The 13,744-nt window shown below is 36.4% G+C and overlaps 1 non-coding gene across 1 annotated transcript; it reads left to right on the top strand.

Annotated features, from left to right (window-relative positions):
• Positions 1 to 2,677: 2,677 nt before the first annotated feature.
• Positions 2,678 to 2,784, top strand: LOC145573346 (small nucleolar RNA R71). Its single transcript, XR_014097393.1, has one exon. It is a non-coding gene; the product is annotated as a small nucleolar RNA R71 (small nucleolar RNA).
• Positions 2,785 to 13,744: the final 10,960 nt, after the last annotated feature.

Genomic DNA, 13,744 nt, shown 5'->3' with positions numbered 1-13,744 from the left:
TGATTTTTTTTCCAAATTTTTATGGAATCTCTTTTTTTTTTTTTTTTTTTTTTGAAAAACTCGTATATGATGTCCTTGCCTTTTTTAACTATGGACAGCTTTTTCTTGAATGCATTTGCTTAATTACGCACAATATAAACAATATACTTTCTCGCTTGGTCCAAAAAGCATAATACTTTCTCATTTTTAAACAAACCAACATAACACAAAACAAACTCTTAAACCAAAATGCTTCACAAAACTAAGGGTTAAGGAAACGAAAGGTCATAAGGCTTGTAATGTGGCTCATAATTAACAAAGGGAATAGGCTCAACGGGGTAGCAAGAGGAGAAAATGCAAAATAAAACAAAATACGAAACAAAACAAAAAGAACTTAAAGAAAATTGAGAAGAGGTGCCCTTCTCCTCCCCTAGAGTGGCTCGGTCACGATCTTAGGAGCTACATGTCAAAACAAGGATTAAGACATGCATAGCTAGGGATCCTTAATTGCCGCTCAACAACATGATGAAGGCTAGAACAAATGAAGCTCACGAGGGATATAAAGCAATTACCAACTAAAGGTTTCAAGTCCACTATAGAGAGAAACTCTATCTTACCACATTCCCGTGAACTAAGGCTTCATGGACCCCTAAAAGTTCTTAAACTAGATACCTTAGCATATAGTATCCTAGTGTCAACTAATGACATTCTCAAACCGTGCACACATTTACCAGTTAGGAAGAAAAACATCCAAGGATACAAGTCCAAAAATAAAAGAAAATTTAAAAACATATGCATTTCAACTTGCAATGGTCATGTATGTCACACATGAAAAAGGGAAAACAAAGAAAAGGAAGGTGGAAGAAATCAAAAAGGTTCACAAATGAGGCATATAATCCAAATAAATCCCAATCGTCAAACAAATGATCGTTCGATAACAACATCAACGATCCCAGGTTCCATAGAACCAATGCAAACAACCTCGAACCATTCAACTTCTTCCTAAACTAAGCACTCAAAGAAAAAGTAAATGAGTAAAAACAAGAAAGGTCTCACTAGGAGGTTAGCTTAAACGAATAAAGGAGCATAAAATAGAATTCACAACGCTCCAAACTTCCAAAAAGCAACCTACAAGGCAAGACAAGACACGAAAGAAAACATTAAAAGAGAACAAAGAAAGAAAAGCAAAAGAAAAAGAAAAAGAAAGGAGGGGGAGAAAAAGGGTTAGAAATCCTCCGAGTTGCCTCCAAGGAAGCGATTGTTTGTGGTCTCTAGCTTGACCCTTCACCTCATTCAAGGTGGATTAAAGAACATCACCTTCATTAACTTGAGGATAGAATCAAAGATGCCCCCAATCTTGAGAACAAGCACTCCTTGAGGTCTCACATCACCACAAGGGAAAGGAGGGGATGAATCAAGAGCCAATGGTGACTCATCTTTTCTCTTTTTTTTCTTCTTGTTGTTTCTTCTTCTCTTTTCTCTCTTATTTCTTTTCCTTCTAAATGGGGGATCAAGCTTGGAATCCTCAATATTAGGAACGGAAACCTCACCTTCCTCAAGAGAGCCTTTAAACCAAGCGGGAACAAAATCATCATACCTCATGGTCTCCTTATCCTTTTCCATAACTTCCTAGTTAACACCACATTTAAGACTAACATCACATGCCACCTCAAGATTTTCTTGGTTTGAATTGCTTACATCACATGGAGGTAAGCTCTCATTAGCCATCACACCATCAACCACATCATCTCTGCATATGCTGGCTCTTCAAAACAACATTCTCAACTAACCTACTAGGAAAGGGAACTAGGCCTTCAAACTCGTTTGGTTCACTAAAATCAAATGGCTCCTCATTTTGTTTTTGAACCTTCTTCTCAACCACATCCACTACATCCTTGTCCTTCTTGCTCTCATCCTCCTTATAAGATTCGGGTTGGTAAGTGTGTGAAGGGTTAGTAGATTATTATAAGGGGAGTTTTGTGGTTGAGCGGAGAGAAGAATTTTCGGCTAGTTGGGAATCAACAGCTTCATTGTGAAATTTGATCTCTTGGATTTGTTGAGTGATAATTCGAGGTTGTTAGAATCTAGTTTTGTGTGTGGTCGGGTAGGGATTGTTCTTCATACGCTTAAGGATATAGGTCATGATGTTGATCTTGAGAGTTCCCTATTTGGTTGGAAGGGTAGGAAAAATTTTGGGTTATTGTATTGAAGAGAGGTCCATCTTGGGGGTAGGAGTTTTCTTGCCTTTGAGGTTGTTGAAGTTGTTGGGATTAAGATTGGGTTACAAACTCTTGTTCCCTCAAAGTCAAAGCCTCACCATGCTTGGGATTAAACTCTCTACAATAGGATGCATCATGATCCGTCCCACCAAAACGAGCGCAAGAGAAATCACTGATTTGTGAAGGTTTTGACCCCAAACCAACACTTGAGTTCAACTTGGAAATACCCTCATTCAAGAGCTCAACTATGTGCTTAAGTTGGCCGACTTTCTCCAACTCATAAAGATCTCCTTTCTTCCCTTGGGACCTTCTTTGACCTCCCCAAGTATAGCTAGTAGCCACTTCTTCAATTGTAGCTTCAACATGGCTTTGAGGGATCTTAATCAATTGGCCACTGGCCACCGGCACCCGCATCTAGATTGGTCTTTGACATTGGCTCAAAGCCATCATAGAAGAATTTCATGAGCAAATTATGGTTGAATTCATGATGAGGACATGCTCTAATCAAATCCTTAAACCTTTTCCAAGCTTCCCCAAGACTTTCATCTGGATCTTGCTCAAAGGAAGCTATCTTCCTCCTCATTTTTGCGGTTTTCTCATCGAAAATGAACCTCTTGAGAAAGGCCTTTGCAACTTCCTTCCATGTAGTGAGAGAGTTGGGCTTCAATTGCTTGAGCCATTTCTTTCCTCTTCCAGTGAGAGATTACTGAAAGAGATGCATACGAATGTAATCTTGGCTCACTTCATTTGTTTGCATCATTTAACACAACTTAAGGAATCGGTCTAAATGCTCAATGGGGTCTTCACTTGCACCTCCGAAAAATTGCTTAATTTGTACAATCCTAGAATATTGTTGATGGATTGTGAAATTACTCTCGGTGGTCGAGAGAAGTATACCACTCATGAGCTCATAGACTTCTGGATTTCCAAACTCCCTAAAAAGAAGGTCATCCTCTTGTCTTGACATATCTTTCTTTGAACACAACAAAGCTAAACACACGATTAGCAATGACAAGTAGGATTAAACTAGAAAAACAAAAAAGAAAGCGAATAAAATGACTCTAACAATAGAAAAAATAAATGCTAAATAAGCCACTTCCCCGGTAACGGTGCCAAAATTTGATCGAGGGTGAAGTAGGTTGTTGGTCTACTACCCTAATCAAATTAGATATTTATAAACCTAAACTTGCACTAAACTAGTTAGTGGAAATTAAAGGGTCGAACACAAAAGGAAGCACACGATTTAAACACCAAATTCACTAATGCAAGAGTAAATGAGAGCATTTTTTTTGTTGGGTTTCTTTGATTAAAAACACTAAAGCAAATAAGAAAGAAAGATAAAGAAGGACTAAATCGAAGGGAAACAGCGCTAGGGGGTACGAGGGTGTCAAACACAATTAACAAAGATAGTCAATGATGATTATCATGAAGATCATGCCGTAGAATACAAAATTCTACCTAAACAACTCACTCTCGTGCAATTGTCTAAGTAAATCGATGAATAAGGTCTTTGCCTAATTGAGATCACTTTCATGCATCCAATTAGACATTACTCAAATCGAGAGATTAAGAGTGCACAATACATAAAGCTCTACTAAAACAATTCACTTTCATGCAATCATTAAAGTAAAGGTGATCTTATTCTAATTCAAATCACTCTCGTGTATCTAAATTAGGGAACATCAAACAATGTGCTACTAATAATCTCAAACCATCAAAAATCATACATTCATCAATTCATAGCATGAGCTCAATCAATCATTATCAATATTAATCCATGCCTTTCACCCCCTTCCCCTAGCTAAAAACTTAACCTAGAGAATTAAAGGAAACCATGAGAACTAAACAAAGTAAGAAAACACAATTAACAAGGTTGAACATGAAAATCAAACTAGCAAGAACAATTAAGCAAGTAATGAATCAACAAAACAATAAGCAAACCTAAAGAAAGATAGGGAAGAAGAGGTTACTAATGGAAGACTTGAATTGACAAAGCTTAAAGAAGATCCAAGTTCTACAATGGAGAAAATCACAATTTGACCCTAAGAGAAAGAAAATAAGAGAGAGAGAAACTAATCCTAATCTAATTAGAATAATTGTTAAGAGAGTATTAACCCAAAAATGGGTATTTATATTACAAGTTAAATAAAAGAAAAAAATAAAGAAAAGAAAGGAATAGAAATAAAGAAAGAAAAATAAAATAAAAGGAAATGAAAATGAAAATAAAAGAATAAAAGAAAACAAAAAGAAGGAAACAAAACAAAATTCCCAAAAATACAATCAGAGAGACCCACGCATCATCATCCTCTTCGTGGCTACTCTGCACTCTGATCTTCACCATTAGCGCATCATCAACCATCATCTTCACTGTTAATCGTTGTCAATCGTGGCCCTTGGATTAACCCAATGAATGTCAGCCGTCAAATTTCGAAAGGCTTAAGGAATCATGAGAAAATCACGGTATTTTTAATGACGCATCGGAGCGCCCGCGGCTAAGCATGTCCCATCCATCTCCTGTTTGTGGAGTGGCTGGGAGCTAACCAAGTCTGTGCCCGCACCCGCGTGTGGTAGCAGCCGCGCCCTCGGCGGTTTTGGTTGCTCATGCTGCTGTTTTGTTGCTATTTTACGGCTGCGGTGCTGGATGTCTTTGGGGATTGCTGCTGGCGGTGATTTGGGGTAGATAGGAGGTGGCTGCGGTGCTGGTGAATTCGGGGGCTGCTGATTGCGGCTTTTACGAGGGCTTTGTGGTGGTTGTGAATTGCGGGTTAGTGTGAGAACAGGGGGTAGTGGTGGTTGTGATGCGTGGTGGAGCTTTGGGCTAGACGGTGGTTGCAATTAGTGAGTGTAAGGTGGAGATGGATGGCTGTGAGTTGTGGTAGTGAGCGAGGTGGTTGATTGGAGGTGAATCAGACCTTGCGGCTATGAGCTGCTCTGTTGCGTAGGAGAATTGAGGGAGTAGGGGAATGTGAGGTTGAGGAAGATGCGTGAGATGTGTGGTGTAGGTTTAGGTAATTGTGGAGTGAAGGATTAGGTGGCAGCAACAGGGGAAGCAGTTTGCTTGGCTCAAATTTTGTGCCTCAGACCTTGAACTAGATTTGAACTTGAAATTTAATCAAGGATCTGAAAACACCTACAACCAAAAACAAACATGAGGGGATTATTAAGAGATAAAATAAAATAAAATAAAATAAAGATAAATAAAGTAAAATAAGATACTAAAACTAATAGAAATAATAAAATCAAATGAAATAAAATAAAATAAAATAAACAAACCTGAAAATAAAAGAAAATAATGAAAGGAGGAAAACAAGAAGATTATTATTAACTAGAACAAAGACTTCAAACATTAGAGAATAAGAAAAATAAATAAATTACGAAATTAAACTAAAAATCACTAAAAATTACCAAAATACTCAAATTAAAAGACAAAAGACGAGAATAAGATAATAAGAGAAACAAAGACTAAATAGAGAGAAATTATTCGGAAAATAACTAGAAAATAACTCTAAAAGGACCCCTAAAAGTGACATAAAAGTCACTTATCAATTCTCAATCTCATTAGAGCATAATATTGTTAGCAAGATCCTAGGCGTGATACTTTTCGCCCTTACATTACAACCATGAGTTAAAATTTTCTCATGCCAACATTAAAAGCATTCATACTTAAATTGTAAGGGCGAAAAGGGTGAAGGTAAGCTAAAATTTAAAATTTGGTGGTATACTTAAATTGTGAAGCAAAGGGTGAACAATCCTCAACACCATAATCGAGCAATCACCAAACAAAAACACCAACACCCCCAAGCTTATTCCAAGCCAAAATCACAAGCATATATACAAAAAGCGTAAGAACGCTTCCCCCTATGCTTGAACAAAGCATTATCCTCAATGCTTAAAATAGGAAGAAAGACACTTACATCAAAATATTTTTGAGCTTTTTCATTTTTCACATTTTTATCACTTTTGCCAAAGTATTTGAATTTGCTTTACTTTTTCTTATTTTTTTTTCATTTTTCTATTTTTCACATTATTTCATTATCCTTGCCACTTTTAACTATGGACGGCTTTTTCAACTTTGCATTTGCTTTTTATTCACAAAATATTTACAACACAAACTTGCTTTCATTAAAAGAACCAAACAATCATTCTCATCCACCAAAACTCCAATAATAGAGACCAAATGCTTCACAAAAACCAATGATGGGAAAAAGAATGAAACAAAAGGCTCAAAAGTTAAAGATATGGCTTGAAAAGAAGGGTTATGGCTCAAATGGTTAGCAAGAAGGCAAATGAAAACCCAAAATAAAGAAATAGAAAACTATCCTAGAAAAAGTAAAGTCACCACCCCGAAAAGATGCCTTTGTCCTTCCTAAATGGCTCGGTCGCGACCTCGGGAGATGAATGTCAAATTCAAGATAAAGCATACAATAGTCAAGGATCCATGTGCCGCTTAATCAAGAAATGTTGAAAGCAGGAAGAAATAAAACCTCACATGGTTGTAGCAAAAACTCACTATTAGTTTCAAATTCACCAAAAGGGAGCAATTTCAAATTTTTACAAACAATTTGAATCCGGCTTCAAGGTCCCAAAAGTTCTAAAGACACTACCTTAGCATACTCTATCCTAAAATCAACCAAACATACTCTCAAACCGTGCACACCGTTACCATTTAAGAAGAAAAGCATTCAACTATACAAGTCCAAAAGTATTATGTCTAAAGCAAGAACAAAACAAAACACATTGCAAATTTGCCTTGATAGAAACAAAAATCTTTTTGGACTTTTTCAAGATAAAGAACATGGAAATGCACATACAAATGTGCATGGCAAATATGAATCAAAATCCCACCAAACATGATAGAATACCCTCCCCTAAGCTTGAATGAGACAATACACTCAAATCATAAATCATAGAATCCATGGGAGGGGAAAAAGGAAGAAATCAATCCAACAAAGCAACACACGTCTAACAAGTCACCAACCATTAGAAGAGTAGCAAGGAATGATATTACCGGATGTTAGGTGGGTGTAAATACCCCCAAATGACCCAATTCAACCTTTCAAAGCTAATTTCCTCAATAATTGAATCTTGCTTTCCATATGCTAGCAAATGTGGAGTCATACTTCCTTGAATCTTGATCCAAACCAATGGACCGAAATATATCAAGTTATGTACCTAGAAAAAGGCACACAAACATTTCCACAAGAGAAAATCTATTCTAAAAAGAAAAGAAAATGAAAGCAATAAAACACGAGTTACTTCCTGAGAAAGGCTTGCTTCAGGTCCAAGGTTGACCGCTCTAGAATAAAAAAAACAAATTCAACAAAATAATAAGAAGAAAAAGAAGAAAAGGAAGAAGAAGAAGGCAAACTCTCCTCAAAATGTTTTTGGGTGGCAAAATCACCCTTTTCCTCAATAGAAGACAAATGAGGGACATGTAAATCCTCGTAGACAAGGGGATCCCCAATAGGCTTATTGACAAAAGTAGGGAGGGATATAAGAGTGTAAGGGATATGGTTAAATTTCCTTGAAAAAGGGATATGAGAAGATGGAATAAGGGCTATGGTCTCACAAATGAACACTTTTTCACCACCATGCCTCAAATCACCAGTAAGAGCATGAAAATCAATCGTAGAATCCTCAAAAGAAGAACACTCATGATCTCCATCTCCCTCAAACATCCAACCTCCAAGAGGAACTACATAATCCCCTATATCACAACACGGAACAACAACTCCCTCAACATCCTTAAAACCCAAAGTCTGAAAAACATGCATGAATGGATGCAAATTCATTTCAAACTTATTTCTCTCCCATGAAGCATCCTTAATGAACTCATTCAAAAGGCTATGGGTTTTCTTTTGACTCACAAAGAGCACATTGGATATAAACTCAAGCGAGTCCAAATACTCATTGATAGAAGAATCACAATCATGAACAAGAGACTCATCAAGATGGGAAAAGGGGTTGGAGTCTTCAAATTCAACACTTTCTTCATTCTAAATTCCTTCACCATCGCTCAAATGCTCTCCAATGGGATTCTCACACTCTCTTGGTTGCTCAAAATCATCATCATCATCCTCAACACACACACGGGATTTAGAATTTTCACAAATAAGCATCAAAGATGACAATTGGCTTTCTAGCTCTCCACCTCTCTTTCTTTCCTCCTCAAAACGCTCCTCACTCTTTTTCATCATCTCTAATTGACTCATCATAGAATTAAAGATCGACTCCTTACTAGGCCCAAGCTCATTACTAAGCTTAATATGCCTAATTTGAGTTTCAAAAATAGAAATAAGAGATTCAAAAGGTGTAGAAGGTTGAGGCTCAATAAGAGAAGAAGACGTACAACCAAGATTGGAAGAATCAACATTAAGATCGTGAGCATATACATCACGTTGGGGAGTGGGGGCACAATCAAGCATATGAGATTCTTTATTAAGGGAACAAAGCACATCACAAGAAGCCATGGTAAATAAAGGCAAAAATTGAAACACACCATTAGCGTCAACTTGAGCATGCACCTCATCATCATGAACAATAGGGGAAGTAGAGTTAAAAACATTAGTTCTAGGTTCAATCATGGGATCATATGACAATTCATGGGGATTCATGCTAATATTAAAAGAATCAAGACATTGCACATCAATATTAGATCCATGATTACCCCAATTATAGAAATCCCATGCAAACCAAACATAAAAATCCCAAGCATCATCAATTGATAATGCTCTAAATTCACCATTATTCATGCATTCAACTTCATCCCTAGTTTGCTCATTCAAACCAAACTAACAAACCTCACAAGCCTCCTAAAGACTAAAACAATTATAGTCCAAAAATCCCTCAAGTCTATTAAAATATTCACAAAAGGCTCATTGTTATATTGAGGAAATGAGAGAAATGCCATTTTATTTTTTTAAAACAAGCAAAAATCAAATAAACAAAGAGTATGTACAAAGACCTAGACTCAAGCAATCAAAAACAACCAAACATAGACACTGTTCCCCGGCAACGGCGCCATTTTGACAAGGGGAAAACTAAGTCGTTGACTAATCCTTCCTAAGCCAAACAAAATTTATAAACACTTAACTAACCTAAATAAAATTATAGAGGTAAGTCAAGGGTCGAACCCAAAGGAACGGTTATGTTCAAGTGCTTTCAATTAGGCGCCTAAGCTAGGTCGAAGTCAAGAGTAAAGAAGTAACACTAACAACTAACAAACAAACTACCAAACAAATAAAACACAAGCAATGGGGATCAACAAGTAATCATGACAATTGCAACAACATGAAAATAACATGCCAATCAATGGTTGTGAAGACTAATGCTAAGAGCTATCAATTGGAATCAAAGAGATATCTCCTAATCGTTAAGCTAGATGTCTCTACGAATAACAAATTAGGGGAATCACAATCCAAACCAAACGATAATTGTAATTCCTAAACTAATTGGTCGTATCATTAGAAATCACAATGTAATCTAGCATAATTCTCAAGGCCTAATCAAATTACACACATGCAAACTTACATTAATCACTTTAATCTCATCAATCAATTAACACAATTCCCAAATCAATCACAATCAATCAATCATACAAGTTTCCCCCAATCTCTAGCCAAAAAACTACTCAAGAATCATCATCTATAAAAAAACAACTAAAGAAATCAAGAATTAACAAAATATCAAGAACAATTACACTAATCAAGATCAAACATCCAAATCAAATCAAACAAGCATGAATCTAAACAAAACAATAAGATGAGATAGAGTTAGAAATGCTCATTGATAATAGAGAAGATCTTCAACACAATTGTCACCCTGTATAATCAATCTCTCAAATCACCATTGAAATCTCTCACTTTCTCTCTCTAACTCTACTCCTAAACTAACCCTCAAACTAGAGAGAGAAACTCTCATCTAAGCTAAAATTATTATCAAAATTATGTCTTGAATTTCTTACAAAAATCAAGTTAAGAAAGGTATTAAAAAAAGGCGCAAAAACCAAATCGAGCGAAGCCGAAAACAGGGAGTAGAGCCCACGCGGGCAGGGGTGTGTGCCCATGCACAGGGGTTGCGGGCCCGCACGACTGGTCAGCGCGCTCGCGCTCTTCTGGGTTTCTTCGACTTCTTCGCCTCTTTGTGCTATCGCAAATGGGTCTCGTGAGCTCCACTTGATACAGGTTGGGGGTGGCAGTTTCTAAGGGACTCCACAGTGGGTTCAACACCGATTTTATTGAGAGCACGGCTTGAGAGCGCAAGAGCTAGAACTTGGAGCATCAACTTCCTTGCATGAGCTTTCTCAATGCTATGAGCTTATTCCAAAAACATCTTCCAACTTAGAAAACCACCAATATCGAGACTCGAACCTCGTACAATACCTATAACCACGAAAATAGGAGAAATAAAGGAGAAAACACAAAAACAAAAACAAGAGAGAAAAGGGAAATAAAAAGAAAATGCATAAAACTAAGCATTTATTAAGAAAGAAAGCTATGAAAAAGGTAAAAACAACCTAAATACTCATCAAATGAGTGCCATAAATGGCACTCATCAGACGGCCATCAGATTCCTATTTATTTCATCAGTCATGTACTACATAACGCTGAGCTTAGGTACCCTCCCATTGAAAATTCGGCTTAGCATTGTTCATGTCATCAAAGAAGCTAAGGCCATATTTTCAAGCTCATTCAATCATGGTTTACATAGACCAGCAACTTAAGAAGTCGTTTGCAACTTTAGAAGCTAGTGGCCGGATGCTTAAGTGAGCTTTAGAGCTGAGAGGCTTCGACATCACATTTTAGCCTAGAAAATCGATTAAGGGGCAAGCCTTTCCTGTTTTTTTGGCTGAAATGGCTCGGCCGGATTTGCAACCAGCACAGGATCAAATCTTGAAGGTATATATTGATGGTAGTGCAACGACGACTGGGTGCGACGCTGGTATCATCTGTCAGTCTCCCGAAGGGGACAAGTTTGAATACACAATGAGATTTCAATTTCAAGCCTCCAACAATGAGGCCGAGTACGATGCTCTGTTGGCCGGCCTTAGAATGTGTAAGGCGGCAAGGGCAATAAGAATTGATGCAAATTCGGACTCCCAGTTGGTAGTCAGCCAAGTAAATGGCGATTATGAAGCTAGGGAGCCGGCTATGATGAAATATCTGCAGAAGGAAAAAGATGAGGCTGAGGGCCTAAAGCATTTCTCCTTATAACAAGTTCCCCATTCAGATAATCATCTAGTAGACACGCTCTCTAAGTTAACATCCTCGGCGTCATGTGATACTCCCAGGTTAGTGTTTTGGGAAGTAAAGGAAAAAAGGAGTATTGATGCCAAGCCAGTACAAATTATTGACAAAAGCTCCACTTGGATGGAAGAAGTCATTTCCTACCTAAGGGTTAGGATCAAAGTTATCAGAATCGGGATTCTACTTTGAATCGGTGAGTGGGGTAGAATCGAATCGTAGAATCATACGATTCTACCAAAATGTAAAATTGGGCTTCAAAATGTAACAAATGACTACATACATAATTTTATAGCAATGAGAATGATAATAATATATATTGTTAGTAACATAATATTGACATACAAACATAAAATAGTTTTTCAAGTAATTTCGCACGCGCATAACTCAAACAATAAAATATAAACTATAAAGTTAGATTATTGGTACACATTCTTAACCATGAGAGTAACACGACAGTTGTTGTTAAATTATGAAAAAAAATAACGTTGTTGACTCGTAAAGTTGTTTTCCCTAGACCCAAGCATAATTAAAAAACAAAATCCAATAATGATAGAAAACTAAGTGTCAAGTTAGTTCATTTAACGAGATAGCTAAAGAATGACAACTACAACAAACTCATGTTATAAAAGTGTTTTTTGTATGCCCAAAGTTGAGTGCATGAGACTCATGAATACATTCTTATGCCCACAAAATTTAAATGGTTGGATAAAATCTTAAAATTATTTAAATTGATGTTTCATAAGCTTTATTATGATTTAGATTGAATAATATGTAAGTCATTGACTAAAGTTAGGTTCAACTATGACACCCTTACACTCTTTAGTCTATAACATAAAATATATAAATGATATAGGTACGAAACCAATTCTATTAGAAAGTAGACTTCAAGAGCTTTCCAATGACATCTTATAAGCCTAATTCCGACTTCGGAATCAAAAGTTATGGGTTTCGAAAATCAGATTTTTTGTAGGAATAGAATCGATAGAATTGGTATAGAATCGTAGAATCGGTACCGATTCCACCGATTCTATGAGCGATTCTACAGCATAACGATTCTACCAGCGATTTACATCGTTTAGGTGGATTAGGATCGTAGAGTCGTACGATTCTACGATCCGAATCGCGATTTTAATAACATTGGTTAGGATACTCCCGACTGATTCGAAAGAGAGTTGGCTAATGAAGAAGAGGGCGGCCTAGTTCGAGATGAAGAATGGGGAATTATTCAAAAAAGCTTTTGTGAAACCGTATCTGAAGTGTATCACCCCTGAAAAGAGGGCATGATGTGATGGACGACCTCTATCGAGGGCAATGCAAGTCACACATTGGAGGGCGAGCCTTAGCTGAGAAAGTTATTCATCTAGGGTAATACTGGCCATGTATGAATGTAGACGCCATGCTAATAGTGAAGAAATGTGACAACTGCCGGAGATTCGTAACCCTAATTCATCACCTATAAAATAGTCTGTTGGCCATAAGTAGTCCACTCCCCTATACAAAGTGGGTTGAAGCCGAGGCTGTTCGAGGAATTAAGTGGACGGACGTATCAGCCTTCATCTAGAAAAATATCATTACTCGTTTTGGGGTACCACAGTCTATGGTATTCGACAATGGACTACAATTTGGAATGCGTCAACTCAAGATTGGCTGAGTGACCAGGGCATCATCATTGTTTTGTCTCGGTCGGCTGCCCCCAAGCCAATAGCCAGGTTGAGGTGTAATACCCCGTATTTTTGAAACGTATTTTCTAATTAGTATTCTCTTTAAAAAGGTATTTTAGTAATTTATTTTACTATTTGAATTTTGGAGCCAAAATGATATTTGAATTTTGGCGCCTAAAGTATTTTAAAACTTAATTATTATTTTTGGATTTTGGATAAGATTTATTATCCATTTATTTTATTTTAAAAACCGGATTATTTATATATGTTTCGGATATTTTAATTAAACAAAATTATATTTTATTATTTATTTAAAAGGGCAGAAAATTCCTAAATTATTAACAATGATTTTCGGATTTTCTATGTGTAGAAAATCTGATTTTCTTATTTATTTTATTTAGTGAATAATTGGAATTTTATTAATTAATTATTTTATACAATAAATATTATTTACACAATTATTTTTAATTCCTTAAAACTAGCAAATTTATTCCCTAAATATCTAAAGAAATCATGATGGATTTTTGGGTGACTTATTTTGGTAAATTATATTTTCAATTATCTCATTAAAATCTCTTATTTTCCTTAATTCTAATTCTCCATCTTTTTAATATCTAATCATCATATTTTCTTGCCATTC

This window comes from Chenopodium album, chromosome 12 (genome assembly GCF_948465745.1).
Source record: "Chenopodium album chromosome 12, dcCheAlbu1.1, whole genome shotgun sequence".
In the NCBI taxonomy this organism is placed as follows: Eukaryota; Viridiplantae; Streptophyta; class Magnoliopsida; order Caryophyllales; family Amaranthaceae; genus Chenopodium; species Chenopodium album.
This window is presented reverse-complemented; position numbering and strand designations above follow the sequence as displayed.